Raw genomic sequence first — 18,428 nt, 5'->3', positions numbered from 1 at the left:
CCTTCAGTGCTTTCTTCCTCTTGCTCTTGTGTGTGTATTGCAGCCACTTACTTTGTTTCTAATTTCCTGGTGAGCTCTGCTAGTTGCTTGGTAAACACCTTGTTTTGGGCTAGAATTGTATCAACATGGTTCAGCTCCATGACTCCCTTAGTGTTGTGTCTCTCTGATGCATAGTAGTACTCATTCTCAGCCACTGTCTCAATCACTTCAATGGCTTCTTCCACAGTCTTTTTCCTGTTCAATGAACCTCCTGATGAATGGTCTACAGCCTTCCTTGATTCATAAGAAAGTCCATCATAGAAAATGTGCAATTGCACCCAGTCATGGAACATGTCTGGTGGGCATTTCCTTGTCAAATCCTTGAACCTCTCCCATGCTTCGTAGAGAGTTTCACCATCTTGTTGTCTAAAAGTCTGAACCTCAGATCGAAGCCTATTGACCTTTTGTGGGGGGTAGAAACGTGCCAGAAACTTGCTTTCCACCTCATCCCATGTTGTTAGGCTCCCCCTTGGGAATGATTCCAGCCACTTAGCTGCCTTGTCCCTAAGTGAGAATGGGAACAAAAGCAGTTTATAGGCATCTTCCTGGACTCCATTGGACTTCACAGTGTCGCAAATTCTCAGGAATTTTGTGAGATGTTGGTTTGGGTCTTCATTAGCACTCCCACCAAATGAACAATGATTCTCCACAAGTGATATTAGCTGTGGTTTGAGCTCAAAATTGTTGGCCTGAATGGGTGGTTTCTGAATGCTGCTACCACAATTCCCAGAGGTTGGGTTTATGTATGAACTAAGAACCCTCCTCTCAGGAATGGCATTGTTTCCATCAGCTCTCTCATGGTTGTGAACTTCTCTATCCATGTTGAGATCTAGAGCTTCCTCAAAATTGTCCTCAGATTCTCCTTCAGATTCTTCTTCTCCCAGTACTCTCTTCCCTCTTGCTTCCCTTCTAAGTCTATGAAGGGTCCTCTCTGGTTCGGTATATGGAGGAGTTGATGTCTCTCCTCTCCTACCTGTCATACAAGAACACCGCACAGGCAACAAACAATTGAAATACTCTTGGTTAATGGAAGAGTATGGTTAGAGTAGTTGAGGAATTAATTCAAATAGTTAGTGAGTCAGTGAGTTAGTTGCTTGAATTTAAAGGCATAAAGAAAGAAAGCATGTAACAGAGTGCAGAAATTAAAATTCAACAAGTAACTTGAACTGAATTAACAAAGCAAGAAAAATGCTCAATCTAGTTAACTTCCAATTTGAGAATTGTCAATCGAAAACCAATCCCCGGCAACGGCGCCATAAACTTGATGCGCATAAACTTGTTATGCCACGATTTAGGAAATTTCACGATCGGCAAAATTCCTTCCGGCAAGTGCACCGGTTATCGTCAAGTAAAAACTCACAATAGAGTGAGGTCGAATCCCACAAGGATTGGTTGAGTGAGCAATTCGGATTAAAAGTGTGTTCTAGTTGAGCGGAATCAAAATTTAGATGAGAATTGCGGAATGTAAAATTGGCGGGAAACGTAAATGACAAGAAATTGAAATGGCGGAATCTTAAATTGCATGAAGTAAAGAGCAGAAGCTAAATTGCTGAAATTAAAAGGGAATGGGGTGATTGCATGAATTTAATTGCAGAATGTAAAGAGAAAGTGGAAATCAGAAATGGGGAATTCATTGGGTTGTAGGAGATATTGAGATCTCCGAATCAAAACATGTTTATCTCTTCCTCAACCAATGCGTTCATTGAATTTTGCTTGGCAATCTTATATGATTGGATCCCAATCCCTTGGCTCACCAATTCTCTCTAAAAACAAACAAATTCCCAATCCCTTGGTTTAAATGTTCATAAGAAGAGATGATGCTCGATCACTGATTATACCACACAGTTTCATGAACCACAATTTGGTAGGATTACATGTCACAATATCCATCCAAACCCCAATCCAATTCACTGTGAGAAAGCTTCTCTAGCATGAATCCTCCATTCCTTTCCCAAGGTTCCGAAGGATTCCAATTATGGGTAGTTTCTTTCCCAAGACAACTACCCAATGGAATTAGATCGAGAAGCTTTCTAACAAAATTCAAGAGAAAAGATTGAAGAAGAAGATAAAACTATTATTGATTCATTGAATTACAATAGAGCTCCCTAACCCAATGAAAGGGGGTTTAGTGAGTCATAGCTCTGAATTCAATTACAAAGATATGAAAACTAGCCAAATGAAAAGAAAAGTCCTTCCTAACTTAAATTCTATCCTATTTATACACTTTCTATATTGAGCTTCTGTTGTGTTTCTTGGGCTTTGAGGCCTCTCCCTGCTTTCCTTTTGCTTTGGGTTTATGATCCATAATCTTGATGAGGCTGCTGATCCAAATTCTGTAACATTCATTGAGCCAACTTAGTGATAATCAAATAATGACACATGACTCAACAAATTGAAATTTCAGACTCATCAATCCTTCAGGCCCAATCCCATAAACCATGATATTCAATTGGGTTTCATACCAGAGTAAGTTTAAGTTAATGTTTGTGCTCAAATACTAACTTAAACCGCAATATTTTTGGCCCAGAAACCTTTTCCAAGAGTGGCGTTTAAGTTGCAGTTTAAGCTTAAACTGCAGCTTAAACGCCAGACACTTCCAGTGATGCCTTTTGTGGAAGCACGTTTAAGCTTCAGTTTAAGGTTAAACTGAAGCTTAAACGTGGAAATGGAAGAAGGCAGCCCTGGAGGTCGAACACGTTTAAGCTCCAGTTTAAGGTTAAACTGGAGCTTAAACGTGGAAATAGAGAAAGCCATCCTGGAGGTCGAACACGTTTAAGCTCCAGTTTAAGGTTAAACTGGAGCTTAAACGTGGAAATGGAGAAAGCAACCCTGGAGGAGAAAACTTGGTCGAACACGTTTAAGCTCCAGTTTAAGGTTAAACTGGAGCTTAAACGTGGAAATGGCTCCCTGGTGCATTTCCCATTTCTGGCGTTTAACCTCCAGTTTAAGGTTAAACTGGAGGTTAAACGTGGAAATGCTTCCTGAGTGGAATTCTCATTCTGGCGTTTAACCTCCAGTTTAAGGTTAAACTGGAGGTTAAACTTCAGTTTCAGCATTTCTTAGCCTTCATGATTCTGGCGTTTAAGTTCCAGTTTAAGCTTAAACTGGAACTTAAACTCCACATGTGATATTCAAGCTTCCTTTATTGATTTTTGTTGCTTCCTTGCCTAGCCTCTTCTTCCCTGAAATCATCCAAACAATTGCATCAAAGTCTTGCAAAATTTCATGAGAAATCTTCCATTCATAGCATTCAAGTAATATAACTAAAAACTCATGGAATTTGCATCAAAATCATACTGTTTGGATGGTTCATTGCTTTGTTATTCATTTAACCATTCTTGGTTACTTTAAGCTCAAGAAAATGCATAAAACTACTAAAACTAACAGAAAAATGCTAGTGAAACTAGCCTAAGATGCCTTGGCATCAGAGCTCTTTGTGGCTATAAGAGTAAGAGGTAGATGGTTAGTGGTAGGAATTGTCATGCAAGGTTCAACATGGTTGCATGCTCCAAATTAAAGTACAAAGGTTGGTATAATTCTCAATTGAATGGTTTTAGGAAGCTGTTTAGATGTCTTAGTGAGAATTCGAATTGCTTACCTCTCGGTTGGAACAATGATGATCAGCACAAAGACGAGTGCAAAAGCAAGGTTTGGGACCCCGGAATTCATTCCAACAATCAACACTTTTGGGGTGCTTGACGGCTGTATGCGCCTAGTTTGGGATCCCGGAGACCATTGGAATTACAAACATTGGTGGGGATTCCTGGATGAGTTCAAGCACAAGCCACCATAACAAGGGGCTCACCGAATGTCCAACTTAAGGACTATAACTAAAAGTGCTAGGTGGGAGACAACCCACCATGGTATGATCGTTCTTTGTCAGTCTCAGTTTTATTTTACTTTGTTTTATCCTTAGTTTTATTTCATTCTTTTTTTTAGTATCCATTCATAATGTCTGCATCAGCATCTGTATTTTGCATTCTGCATTCATAAAAAAAAATGGGTAAACCACACGTGCGCACAGGCCACGCGTGGGCATCGATAGTAATCTCGCTCCCCCATCCAACGAACAGAAAGTTGTGATGGAATCGTGCGGCTGGTGTGCTCTGCGCACAATTCGACCCACGCATATGTGCCATCTGCCACAAGGGAAACCCACGCCTACGCGTCAAGCACGCGCACGCGTGGATAGGGAAATCGGCGAAAATAGCATGTTGGACAGAAAGTTGTGCTGCCCCCACGCTGGAACTGTGCTAGAGGCACAAGGTCATCCACGCGTACGCGTCCCTGACGCGTGCGCGTCCTTTTGCTTCCAAGACCACCCACGCGTATGCGTGGGCGACGCATACGCGTCACATGGCGAATACAGTTCTCATGCACATGCGTGCCTTGCGTGCGCGTGTCACGCCCCGTTCTTCATTCCCTTCTCCTTTCTTCTATCCTTTCTACTTCTTTCTCCCCTCCTTTCTTACTTACTTCTTCTTCCTTTCTTTAACTTCTCATTCTTATTCTCTTTCACTCTATTTTACTTAATTTGTTTGTATATTTTTATTCATTGTATTTTAACTTTATGCATGTTTATATTTTTTTTTCTAAATTCATTATGTTTTCATTGGTGTTAAATGTCCTTATTCAACTGTTACATCTTTTCTTGCATTATTTTAGTGCTTCGTGGCTTGTTCTTAACTATTGGGTGTTATTAATTATAAGTCAATGCTAATTGTTATGATCTTGGTATTCCTTTTGCATTGACATGAACTTATAATATCTTGCATTACCCACACTCTCTTCCCTTTTGTTGCAATTTTTGCACAATTGATATGCCATCTGCTTCTATTGTCTTCTCACTTGCATGTTGTAGCTACCATGTAATTGAGACCCGCATTATTTGGCATTAACCCACTCATACTTTATTTGTTTTCTTATCTTTATTTTTAGGTTACTTTTCTTCCTTTTCGTCTTCTTTCAGGTTGGCCACCAAAGAAGGGAAAGGGAAAACTTCTCAATAGGGCAACCGACAAGTCCATCTACACAATCTTTGGAGAAAAGCATCAGTTGGAGCCACCCATCCACTTGCACATTTTAGCATGCACCGAGAACGGTGCAATCTTTAAGTGTGGGGAGGTCGATATCGATCTCCATGGGTTAGTTATTTTCTTCCCAACACCAATGTCTTATTTTATTTATCAGTTCATTATTGTATTTACATGTTTGATTGCATATTTTCTTGATTTTGTGCATATATTTACCACTGCTTGGTTGAAGTAATGAGTTTCTTTTCAAGACCCTTTTTTTTATAGTATTTCACTAATTCAAATTAAAATTTTGTGTTAAATTTGTTTGAAGATTGTAATTTGGAACATAGTTTATAGCTAAGAACACACAACCTGTGAGATTTGAGCTTAATTACATGGTTACATTATTTAACCATAATATTTTATTCTTGTGTGTTTTCTTTTCTATGATTGTAATCTATATTTTGTTCCATCCTATATGTCCAATATTTAATGTGTTATATGCATGCATATGATTGAGGTCATTGTTTATTAGCTCACTTATCCCAAATAGCCTACCCTTTTATGTCACCTTTGTTAGCCACTTTGAGCCTTTCTATCCCATTTGTTCTATATTTTACCACATCACTAGCCTTAAGCGGAAAAACAAATTAATTACCCCAAATTGAATCTTTGGTTAGCTTAAGATAGAGATTGTGTCAATTAAGTGTGGGGAAACTGTGGGAACATGGGTTAATAGGGAATGTGTTATGTTTCTACTTTGATAAAATATTAGGAATTTGGATACCTACTCATGTGAGACCAGAAAAAATTAAAAATTCATGTGCATTGATATGTTATGTTTACTTTTATATTTTCAATAAAAAAAAGAGAAAAAGAAAAAGAAAAAGAAAAAGAGAAAAAAAAAATATATATATATATATAATATAAATAAATAAATAAGGGGGACAAAATTATCCCAGTACTAAGTTTAATAAAAGATCAATGCACATGTGGTGAAATTAAAGAAAAGTTGATACATGAGTATGTGAAATATATAAAAGTGGGAATTTTTGGTAGCTAGGTGGTGCACGAAATCGTGATCGTTCCTTCCTTGGTAACAACGCCAAAAACTTGGTACGCACGTTCTTAATCTTAATTCTTTGCTACAACTTCGTACAACTAACCAGCAAGTGCATTGGGTCGTCCAAGTAATAAACCTTACGTGAGTAAGGGTCGATCCCACAGAGATTATCGGCTTGAAGCAAGCTATGGTCACTTTGTAAATCTCAGTCAGGCGGATTCAAATGGTTATGGTGAATTGATAATTAAAATATAATTAAAATATAAAATAGGATAGAGATACTTATGCAATTCATTGGTGAGAATTTCAGATAAGCGTATAGAGATGCTTTTGTTCCTTCTGAACCTCTGCTTTTCTGCTGTCTTCATCCAATCATTCCTTCTACTTTCCATGGAAAGCTTTATGTAGGGCATCACCGTTGTCAATGGCTACATCCCGTCCTCTCAGTGAAAATGGTCCAAAATGCGCTGTCACCGCACGGCTAATCATCTGTCGGTTCTCGATCATACTGGAATAGGATTCAGTAATCCTTTTGCGTCTGTCACTACGCCCAGCACTCGCGAGGTTGAAGCTCGTCACAGCCATCCCTTCCCAGATCCTACTCAGAATACCATAGACAAGGTTTATACTTTTCGGATCTCAAGAATGGCCGCCAATAATTCTAGCCTATACCACGAAGACTCTGATCTCACGATCAGAAGGCTAAAAGATACACATTCAAGCTTGTTTGCATGTAGAACGGAAGTGGTTGTCAGGCACGCGTTCATAGGTGAGAATGATGATGAGCGTCACATAATCATCACATTCATCATGTTCTTGTGTGCAAATGAATATCTTAGAGAAGAAATAGGCTTGAATTGAATAGAAAAACAATAGTACTTTGCATTAATTCATGAGAAACAGCAGAGCTCCACACCTTAATCTATGGTGTGTAGAAATTCTACCGTTGAAAATACATAAGAACAAGGTCCAGGCATAGCCGAATGGCCAGCCTCCAAGGTCTAGGGACTAAACATCCAAAGATAGATACTTAACATGATAGTAAAAAGTTCTATTTATACTAAACTAGTTACTAGGGTTACAGAAATGAGTAAATGATGCAGAAATTCACTTCCGGGCCCACTTGGTGTGTGCTTGGGCTGAGCATTGAAGCTTTCATGTGTAGAGGTCTTCCTTGGAGTTAAACGCCAGTTGTAACCTGTTTTTGGCGTTTAACTCTGCTTTGCAACCTATTTCTGGCGTTTAACTCTAGAATAGGGCAGAGAGCTAACGTTGAACACCAGTTTGTGTCATCTAAACTCAGGCAAAGTATGGACTATTATATATTGATGGAAAGCCCTGGATGTCTACTTTCCAACGCAATTGATAGCGCCATTTAGACTACTGTAGCTCCAGAAAATCCACTTTGAGTGCAGGGAGGTCAGAATCCAACAGCATCTGCAGTCCTTCTTCAGCCTCTGAATCTGATTTTTGCTCAAGTCCCTCAATTTCAGCCAGAAATTACCTGAAATCACAGAAAAACACACAAACTCATAGTAAAGTCCAGAAATGTGATTTTTATTTAAAAACTAATAAAAATATACTAAAAACTAACTAAATCATACTAAAAACTATGTAAAAATAATGCCAAAAGGCATATAAATTATCCGCTCATCACAACACCAAACTTAAATTGTTGCTTGTCCCCAAGCAACTGGAAATAAAATAGGATAAAAAGAAGAGAATATACTATAAATTCCAAAATATCAATGAAACTTAGCTCCAATCAGATGAGCGAGACTAGTAGCTTTTTGCCTCTGATAGTTTTGGCATCTTACTCAATCCATTGAAGTTCAGAATGATTGGCATCTATAGGAACTTAGAATTCAGATAGTATTATTGATTCTCCTAGTTCAGTATGTTGATTCTTGAACACAGCTACTTTATGAGTCTTGGCCGTGGCCCTAAGCACTTTATTTTCCAGTATTACCACCGGATACATAAATGCCACAGACACATAATTGGGTGAACCTTTTCAGATTGTGACTTAGCTTTGCTAAAGTCCCCAATTAGAGGTGTCCAGGGTTCTTAAGCACACTCTTCTTTTTGCTTTGGACCTCGACTTTAACCGCTCAGTCTCAAGTTTTCACATGGTTAGGGACAGCTTGGTTTAGCCGCTTAGGCCAGGATTTTATTCCTTTGGGCCCTCCTATCAACTGATGCTCAAAGCCTTGGATCCTTTTTATTACCCTTGCCTTTTGGTTTTAAGGGCTATTGGCTTTTTGCTCTTGCCTTTTGGTTTAAAGAGCTTTTGGCTTTTTTGCTTGCTTTTTCTTTTTCTTTCTCTCTTTTTTTTTCGCCATTTTTCTTTTCCCCTTTTTTTTTCTTTCGCAAGCTTTTGTATTCACTGCTTTTTCTTGCTTCAAGAATCAATTTTATGATTTTTTAGATTATCAAATAACATTTCTCCTTTTTCATCATTCTTTCAAGAGCCAACATATTTAACATTCATAAACAACAATATCAAAAGACATATGCACTGTTCAAGCATTCATTCAGAAAACAAAAAGTATTGTCACCACATCAAAATAATTAAACTAATTTCAAGGATGAATTCGAAACTATGTACTTCTTGTTCTTTTGTTTTTAGAACAGTTTTCATTTAAGAGAGGTGATGGATTCATAGAACACCATAGCTTTAAGACATAGACACTTAGACACTAGTGATCATGTAATAAGACATAAACATAAATAAACATAAAGCATAGTAAACGAAAAACAGAGAAATAAGAACAAGGAGATTAAGGAACGGGTCCACCTTAGTGAGGGTGGCGTCTTCCTCTTCTTGAAGAACCAATGGTGCTCTTGACCTCCTCTATGTCTCTTCCTTGCCTTTGTTGCTTCATCCCTAGTGATTTTGGTGCTCCTATCCTTAGTTGCTCCTAATAGTTGTGTGGAGGAAAATGTATCCCTTGAGGCATCTCAGGGATTTCATATTGAGGAATTTCCTCATGCTCTTGTTGAGGTCCATGATCTCTTGTTGTGCAGTCAAATGGTCTACTACTGAGCTTGGACCCTTGAGATGAATCTCACCATCTCCCATGACTCGGAGGTGGAAGCTTTTGTCTTTCCTTTCCTCTTTCTAGAGGTTTCTCCGGCCATAGGTGCCATAAATGGTTATGGAAAAACAAAAAGCAATGCTTTTACCACACCAAACTTAGAAGGTTTGCTCGTCCTCGAGCAAAAGAAGAGAAAAGGGAGTAGAAGAAGAAGAAAACGGATGAGATGGAGAGGTGTGAGTGGTTCGGCCAAAGGGGGTTTTAGTTGGTTATGATGTGTGAAAAGGAGGGAGTGATGGTTTAAATTTGAGTGGGTGGGTGTAGGTGGGTTGTATGATGGTTTTGGAGGAGTAATGGAGGTGATTGGTGGAGGTTATATTGGGGAAGAGTGTTATGAAAAGGTGTGAAGAGGAGAGGAGAAGAGGTGGGGTAGGTGGGGATCCTGTGGGATCCACAGATCCAGAGGGGCCAAGGATGTATCATCCCTGCTCCTATTAGGCGTGTAAACGCCCTTGCAGTGAAATCCTGGCATTAAACGCCAGCTTGCTGCTTGTTTCTGGCGTTTAACGCCACCTCCATGCTCTGTTCTGGCGTTAAACGCTAGTCTGGTGCTTGTTTCTGGGGTTTAACGCCAGCTTGATGCTTCTTTCTGGCGTTAAACGCCAGTTTGATGCTTCTTACTGGCGTTTAAACGCCAGTAAGCTCTTTGATGCGCATAAACGTGTTATGCTACGATTTAGGAAATTGCACGATCGGCAAAATTCCTTCCGGCAAGTGCACCGGTTATCGTCGTCAAGTAAAAACTCACAATAGAGTGAGGTCGAATCCCACAAGGATTGGTTGAGTGAGCAATTCGGATTAGAAGTGTGTTCTAGTTGAGCGGAATCAAGATTTGAGATGAGAATTGCGGAATGTAAAATTGGCGGGAAAAGTAAATGACAAGAAAATTAAATGGCTGAATCTTAAATTGCATAAATTAAAGAGCAGAATGTAAATTGCTGAAATTAAAAGGGAATGGGGATGATTGCAAGAATTGAATTGCAGAATGTAAAGAGAAAGTGGAAATCAGAAGTGGGGAATTCATTGGGTTTAGGAGATATTGAAATCTCCGAATCAAAACATGTATATCTCTTCCTCAACCAATGCATTCATTAAATTTTGCTTGGCAATCTTATATGATTGGATCCCAATTCCTTGGCTCACCAATGCTCTCTAAAAACAAACAAATTCCCAATCCCTTGGTTTAAATGTTCATAAGAAGAGATGATGCTTGATCACTGATTATACCACACAATTTCATGAACCACAATTTGGTAGGATTACATGTCACAATATCCATCCAAACCCCAATCCAATCCACTGTGAGAAAGCTTCTCTAGCATGAATCCTCCATTCCTTTCCCAAGGCTCCGAAGGATTCCAAGTATGAGTAGTTTCTTTCCCAAGACAACTACTCAATGGAATTAGATCGAGAAGCTTTCTAACAAAATTCAAGAGAAAAGATTGAAGAAGAAGATAAACTATTATTGATTCATTGAATTACAATAGAGCTCCCTAACCCAATGAAAGGGGGTTTAGTGAATCATAGCTCTGAATTCAATTACAAAGAAAAGGAAAACTAGCTAAAAGTGAAAGTAAAGGTTTAAGGTCCCCATCAGGGGCTGGATTCCCCTTCAATCCCCCCCTCTTTAAATGCAGAAACTAAGGCTTTTAAATAGGCTCCCTAAATTACAAAATGAAAATGAAATTCAAAGCAAATTACAATCAAATGAAAATAAACTATTCTAGATGATTCTTGTGGCCTTGATTTGGTGTTGTTGATGGGCCTTGCTTGCTTGAAGGGCTGAGTGACATAATTGATCCAAAAAGGATAATGATCCATTAAACTACACTCAAATGTTGTACCCCCTTTCTTGAGTCGTCACTTTGTTCTCTTGTCAACCTTGCCAATTTGATGCCAAATATAGACTATTATACCTCGTTGGAAAGCTATGGATGTCAGCTTTCTAACGCAACTGGAAGCACCTCAATTGGATCTCTACAACTCGAGTTATACTCCATGGAAGGTGAAGAGGTCAGCTGGCCTGATTGCATGTTGGTACTATGCTCTTCTATGCACATTACGGGGCTGTTTTCTCCCTCAATTTTTAGTATCCACCATGCATGCCATATATGCTTGGAAAGCTCTAGATGTCTTCTTTCCAATGCATTTTGAATCACCTCATTTGGAGTTTTGTAGCTCAAGTTATTTATGTTTGAAGAAGGCATGGTCAAGCTGTTCCATATAACACGTTTAAGCTTCAGTTTAAGGTTAAACTGAAGCTTAAACGTGGATAAAGGAAGGGCAGCCCTGGAGGTCGAACACGTTTAACCTCCAGTTTGAGGTCAAACTGGAGGTTAAACGTGGAAGCTTAGAATGGTGGCCCTGGAGGTGTCGAACACGTTTAACCTCCAGTTTGGGGTCAAACTGGAGGTTAAACGTGGAGATGGAGAGAGCAACCCTGGAGTAGAAAAGCTATCGAACACGTTTAAGCTCTAGTTTGAGTCAAACTGGAGCTTAAACGTGGAATGGCTCCCTGGTACTCTTCCTGGTTCTGGCGTTTAACCTCCAGTTTGAGGTCAAACTGGAGGTTAAACGTGGAACTCCTCCCTGGGTGGCATACTCATTCTGGCGTTTAACCTCCAGTTTGAGGTCAAACTGGAGGTTAAACGTGGAATGCTCCTTAAGTGAGGCTTTTCATTCTGGCGTTTAACCTCCAGTTTGAGGTCAAACTGGAGGTTAAACTTCAATCCCAGCATTTCTTATCCTTCATGATTTTGGCGTTTAAGCTCCAGTTTAGGCTTAAACTGGAACTTAAACTCCACATGTGATATTCAAGCTTCCTTTATTGATTTTGTTGCTTCCTTGCTTAGCCTCTTCTTCCCTGAAATCATCCAAACAATTGCATCAAAGTCTTGCAAAATTTCATGAGAAATCTTTCATTCATAGCATTTAAGTAATATAACTAAAACTCATGGAATTTGCATCAAAATCATATTGTTTGGATGGTTCATTACTTTGTTCTTCATTTAACCATTTTTGGTTACTTTAAGCTCAAGAAAATGCATAAAACAACTAAAACTAACAGAAAAATGCTAGTGAAACTAGCCTATGATGCCTTGGCATCACAACACCAAACTTAATACTTGCTTGTCCCTAAGCAAGTCCTGAGTTATTTGAGAAGAAAGTATGAAACAGAAAGCAATTACATTGGCTATATTAGCAAGCATTTGAAGTTCATCAGAAGGGTTTTATGCAGAAAGTTGCAGCATCACTTTTTCATACTTATCAGGTAGGATTATCACTTTTTCATTGCATCCATCAAAAATTGCTATGGCCTCTTGTTATTCTTATGTCTTTGGCACTTTTCTCTTCTTTGTTTTTCTTTTCTTTTTCTTAGAGCTTCTTTTGCTCCTTGTTTGCTTAGTGTCATGTGTTGCACAAGCCTTTGGCATTTTCTTTTTCTTATCAGTGCACTACACATATCCACTTTAGGCATTTTAGTTCACATTTCTTCTTGAGACATTGGTGCCCAGCACCTCTTTGTGTGACTAAATGTTTTGTATTTAGGTTGCTCTTGATAATGGACTTTTGGTTGATAATCCCGGGTTAGTTAACCCAAGTTACCAAGTGTTGAAACACTCCTCAGAACCTATTCATCCAAGCATATCCTTAATACATAAACACCACAGGCATTTGTCTCAGAAGTTCAAACCATTGGTACCTAGCTTATTTTCTCAATTTTTTTGCTTTTTGGTTGCCTTTTTCCGTGGCTTTTTCTTTTTCTTTTTCTTTCTTTTTCATGGCCAAAGACATTTATTCATCAAGATCCATAGACAATTTTTACTTTCTACATAAAAAATGATAATTCTACACTCTAATTTTAGTGATCTGACTAAACAATCAAGCATGCATACCACCACTTAATTCTACTTGATTTGTCACTAATTTAGCCAAGTTACTTTTGTTCAAACTTTTCTTTTATTTTTGGAAACAGAACAAGCATGGCACGCACTTGTTTAAGAAGGTGAAGTTATATCCAAACATCTAGGCATTCACTTTATTCAAAGCAATTAACAAAAAAAAGACTACACATTCCAAAAAGATTCAACATTTACAGTTTAAACCAGAACACGCATGCTTTTGTTTGCCCTTTTTAAAGAATTATCAAGGAACAATACCACCTTGTGAAATTCCTTGTTTTCTCTTTGTTGTCAGGAAACACTTTGATTTCTCCTTCTTCTTCCTAAATGTTGCTTCATTCTTTAAGGTTCTTGTTTCCTTTCCTGCAAAGAGTAATGAAGTTGCTTGCTCCTCAAGCACTTGAGTGGTTAGCTCAACTATGTGTGGGTAAGTATCGGATTCTTAAGTTGGTGTGTGAACACCAAACTTAGTCTCCCACTTACTTCTCTCTGTTCTTTGAATCCTTGAGTTATCTTGGAATGATGTTGCTACTAAGGGTTTTAAGCATTTCTGTGACTGCTTAGAATAGTTGTTCCTTTCATATAATTCAAAGGTTGTTGTGTTCAGTTGATCTTTATGGTGGAACACCAAACTTAGAGTCACACATTCCCCTTTGACTTATTGATCCATGAATTCATTGTTTGGTGTGAAACACCAAACTTAATTCTTTGCAATGCACAGAAACTACTTTACCCTTTTTATTGAAACAAATAAAAGAAACAGCAAAAAGGTATTACCTCAGGTTGGGTTGCCTCCCAACAAGCGCTTGTTTAACGTCATTAGCTTGACGGTTGTCCCTTGTTAGGGTGGATTGTAGTGCTTGACGTCATCTCCTCTCACTATGAAAACGTCCCCACTTGATTCATTCATGACCTCTAAATGTTCCATAGAAAGAACTTTCCTGATTGTGAACACTTGAGGGAGCTGGGAAGGAATGGTTTTGAGGCCAGGTGGGATTGGCAGATAATGACTTGATATCACGTTATCTCCCGAAGAAAAACCTTCAGTGGGAATTTTCTTGTTTCTCCATCCTCTTGGCAATCTCCCTATCACTCTTCCCTTTCTCTTGAGGATTTCTTCATTGACCTTTATGTCAGGAGGATCCTTCTGATCTGTTTCCACTGATTCTTGTGGCTCTAACTCTTGCAACTCTTGTTTGCCTTCCAATGACTGTTTTAGAGTCTCAGCTGCTGGATTACTTTCCTCCAAACACGGATGGCTACTATCATCTTTAGGCTTTTCAGGTTCTGGTTCAGGCTCAGATGCAGGTTTGAAGACTTTGAAAATGAGCTGTTCCTCATGTATTCTCAGAATTAGCTCTCCTTGTTCTACATCTATGAGCGCTCTAGTAGTGGCTAGAAATGGTCTGCCCAGAATGATAGGGTGTAAGTAGCTTTCCTCCATGTCCACAATGACAAAGTCTGTGGGGAAATAATAATCCCCCACTTTCACCAGCACATTTTCAACTACCCCTTCAGCTTGCTTCTGAGTTTTGTCAGCCAGTTGTATGATTACATCAGTGGATCTCACCTCATTCAGTTGTAGCCTCTTCATAAGAGTTAGAGGCATCACATTTATGCTAGCTCCTAGATCACAGAATCCTCTGTCAATTTTTGTTTTCCCTATGATGCAAGGGATATGAAAACTTCCTGGGTCCGTTTTCTTAGAGAGTGTGTCCTTCTTGATGAGAGCACTGCATTCTTTGTTCATTGTTACCGTTTGTCCTCCCTTCAAAACTCTTTTCTTGCTTAACAATTCCTTTAAATACTTGATTTGTGTGGGCATTTGATGAAGAATCTCAAGAAAGGGAATATTGACATGCAGAGAGTTAAATGTCTCTAGAAACCTTGAATAGGTTTTCCTTTTTTCACCTCCTCCTAACCTCTCAGGAAATGGTGCTTTTGGTTGGTATACTTCCATCATGCCTTTTTGCAGATCCTTGGCTTGCTCAGTTCCACCTTCTTGCTTAACTTCTTCCACACCTTCCTTCAAGATTTCTGGTTCCTGCTCTGAGGGCCTGATTCCTTCTTCTCCTGAGACTTCCTTCATTATGGTGATGGCTTTGCATTCTTCCCATCTTACTCTCTTTTGTTCCCCTTTAGGATTCTTTTCTGTGTCACTAGGGAACACTGCAGTTGATTTGGGTGCCTGTTGAGATAGCTCTCCTACTTGAGATTCCATCCTTTTGAGTTTTTCACCATGGTTTCTTAAGGTAGTTCTCACATCATCCCTGAAGCTCTTCAGTTCAATGATGTCTTGACTCATGGTTGCCATAATTCCTTCTATCCAGTTTAATTGATCTTGAAATTGTTGGTTCGGATTAGGTTGGGTATGTTGATTATTTTGGCCATGATATGATGATTGGGGGTAAGTGTTTTGTGTGGCTTGGTATGATCTTTGGTTGGAGTTTTGGTATGTGGAATTGTTATGTTGGTGGTGGTTGTAAGGTTTGTGGTTTTGTGGTTGGGTTTGTTGGTTTCCCCACCCAAAGTTTGGGTGGTTTCTCCAGCCTGGGTTGTAAGTGTTGGAATGTGGATCATATGATTGCCTTTGTTGGTTTCCCACATAGTTAGCCTCATCCCAATCACCTCCTTCAATGCCTACTTCCTCTTGATCTTGTGTGTGTATTGCAGCCACTTGCTTTGTTTCTAATTGCCTGGTAAGCTCTGCTAGTTGCTTGGCAAACACCTTGTTTTGGGCTAGAATTGTATCAACCTGGTTCAGCTCCATGACTCCCTTAGTGTTGTGCCTTTCTGATGCATAGTAGTACTCATTCTCAGCCACTGTCTCGATCACTTCAATGGCTTCTTCCACAGTCTTTTTCTTGTTCAATGAACCTCCTGATGAATGGTCTACAGCCTTCCTTGATTCATAAGAGAGCCCATCATAGAAGATGTGCAATTGCACCCAATCATGGAACATGTTTGGTGGGCATTTCCTTGTCAAGTCCTTGAATCTCTCCCATGCCTCGTAGAGAGTTTCACCATCTTGTTGTCTAAAAGTCTGAACCTCAGATCGAAGCCTATTGACCTTTTGTGGAGGGTAGAAACGTGCCAGAAACTTGCTTTCCACCTCATCCCATGTTGTTAGACTCCCCCTTGGGAATGATTCCAGCCACTTAGCTGCTTTGTCCCTAAGTGAAAATGGGAACAAAAGCAGTTTATAGGCATCTTCCTGGACTCCATTGGACTTCACAGTGTCACAAATTCTCAGGAATTTTGTGAGATGTTGGTTTGGGTCTTCATTAGCACCTCCTCCAAAAGAACAATGATTCTCCACAAGTGATATTAGCTGTGGCTTGAGCTCAAAATTGTTGGCCTGAATGGGTGGTTTCTGGATGCTACTACCACAATTCCCAGAGGTTGGGTTTATGTATAAACTAAGAACCCTCCTCTCAGGAATGGCATTGTTTCCATCAGCTCTCTCATGGTTGTGAACTTCTCTATCCATGTTGAGATCTAGAGCTTCCTCAAAATTGTCCTCAGATTCTCCTTCAGATTCCTCTTCTCCCACTACTCTCTTCCCTCTTGCTTCCCTTCTAAGTCTATGAAGGGTCCTCTCTGGTTCGGTATATGGAGGAGTTGATGTCTCTCCTCTCCTACCTGTCATACAAGAACACAGCTCAAACACAAACAAGTGAAATACTCTTGGTTAATGGAAGAGTATGGTTAGATCAATTGAGGAATTAATTCAAACAGTTAGTGAGTCAGTGAGTTAGTTGCATGAATTTAAAGGCATAAAGAAGGAAAGCATGTAACCAAGTGCAGAAATTAAAATTCAACAAGTATCTAGAACAGAATTAACAAAGCAAGAGAAAATTGCTCAATCTAGTTAGCTTCCAATTTGAGAATTGTCAATCGAAAACCAATCCCCGGCAACGGCGCCATAAACTTGATGCGCATAAACGTGTTATGCTACGATTTAGGAAATTGCACGATCGGCAAAATTTCTTCCGGCAAGTGCACCGGTTATCGTCGTCAAGTAAAAACTCACAATAGAGTGAGGTCGAATCCCACAAGGATTGGTTGAGTGAGCAATTCGGATTAGAAGTGTGTTCTAGTTGAGCGGAATCAAGATTTGAGATGAGAATTGCGGAATGTAAAATTGGCGGGAAAAGTAAATGACAAGAAAATTAAATGGCTGAATCTTAAATTGCATAAATTAAAGAGCAGAATGTAAATTGCTGAAATTAAAAGGGAATGGGGATGATTGCAAGAATTGAATTGCAGAATGTAAAGAGAAAGTGGAAATCAGAAGTGGGGAATTCATTGGGTTTAGGAGATATTGAAATCTCCGAATCAAAACATGTATATCTCTTCCTCAACCAATGCATTCATTAAATTTTGCTTGGCAATCTTATATGATTGGATCCCAATTCCTTGGCTCACCAATGCTCTCTAAAAACAAACAAATTCCCAATCCCTTGGTTTAAATGTTCATAAGAAGAGATGATGCTTGATCACTGATTATACCACACAATTTCATGAACCACAATTTGGTAGGATTACATGTCACAATATCCATCCAAACCCCAATCCAATCCACTGTGAGAAAGCTTCTCTAGCATGAATCCTCCATTCCTTTCCCAAGGCTCCGAAGGATTCCAAGTATGAGTAGTTTCTTTCCCAAGACAACTACTCAATGGAATTAGATCGAGAAGCTTTCTAACAAAATTCAAGAGAAAAGATTGAAGAAGAAGATAAACTATTATTGATTCATTGAATTACAATAGAGCTCCCTAACCCAATGAAAGGGGGTTTAGTGAATCATAGCTCTGAATTCAATTACAAAGAAAAGGAAAACTAGCTAAAAGTGAAAGTAAAGGTTTAAGGTCCCCATCAGGGGCTGGATTCCCCTTCAATCCCCCCCTCTTTAAATGCAGAAACTAAGGCTTTTAAATAGGCTCCCTAAATTACAAAATGAAAATGAAATTCAAAGCAAATTACAATCAAATGAAAATAAACTATTCTAGATGATTCTTGTGGCCTTGATTTGGTGTTGTTGATGGGCCTTGCTTGCTTGAAGGGCTGAGTGACATAATTGATCCAAAAAGGATAATGATCCATTAAACTACACTCAAATGTTGTACCCCCTTTCTTGAGTCGTCACTTTGTTCTCTTGTCAACCTTGCCAATTTGATGCCAAATATAGACTATTATACCTCGTTGGAAAGCTATGGATGTCAGCTTTCTAACGCAACTGGAAGCACCTCAATTGGATCTCTACAACTCGAGTTATACTCCATGGAAGGTGAAGAGGTCAGCTGGCCTG

General features: G+C 39.2%; 2 non-coding genes across 2 annotated transcripts; both read left to right on the top strand.

Moving 5' to 3' along the window:
- Window positions 1–330: 330 nt before the first annotated feature.
- LOC148546020 (small nucleolar RNA R71) lies at window positions 331–434 on the top strand. The gene has a single exon (XR_015902039.1). It is a non-coding gene; the product is annotated as a small nucleolar RNA R71 (small nucleolar RNA).
- Window positions 435–16,077: 15,643 nt separating this feature from the next.
- Window positions 16,078–16,181, top strand: LOC148546019 (small nucleolar RNA R71). The gene has a single exon (XR_015901828.1). It is a non-coding gene; the product is annotated as a small nucleolar RNA R71 (small nucleolar RNA).
- The last annotated feature ends 2,247 nt before the right edge of the window (window positions 16,182–18,428 follow it).

The sequence above is a fragment of the Arachis ipaensis genome, chromosome B9, assembly GCF_059453495.1.
Source record: "Arachis ipaensis isolate K30076 ecotype BB chromosome B9, ASM5945349v1, whole genome shotgun sequence".
Lineage (NCBI taxonomy): Eukaryota > Viridiplantae > Streptophyta > Magnoliopsida > Fabales > Fabaceae > Arachis > Arachis ipaensis.
This window is presented reverse-complemented; position numbering and strand designations above follow the sequence as displayed.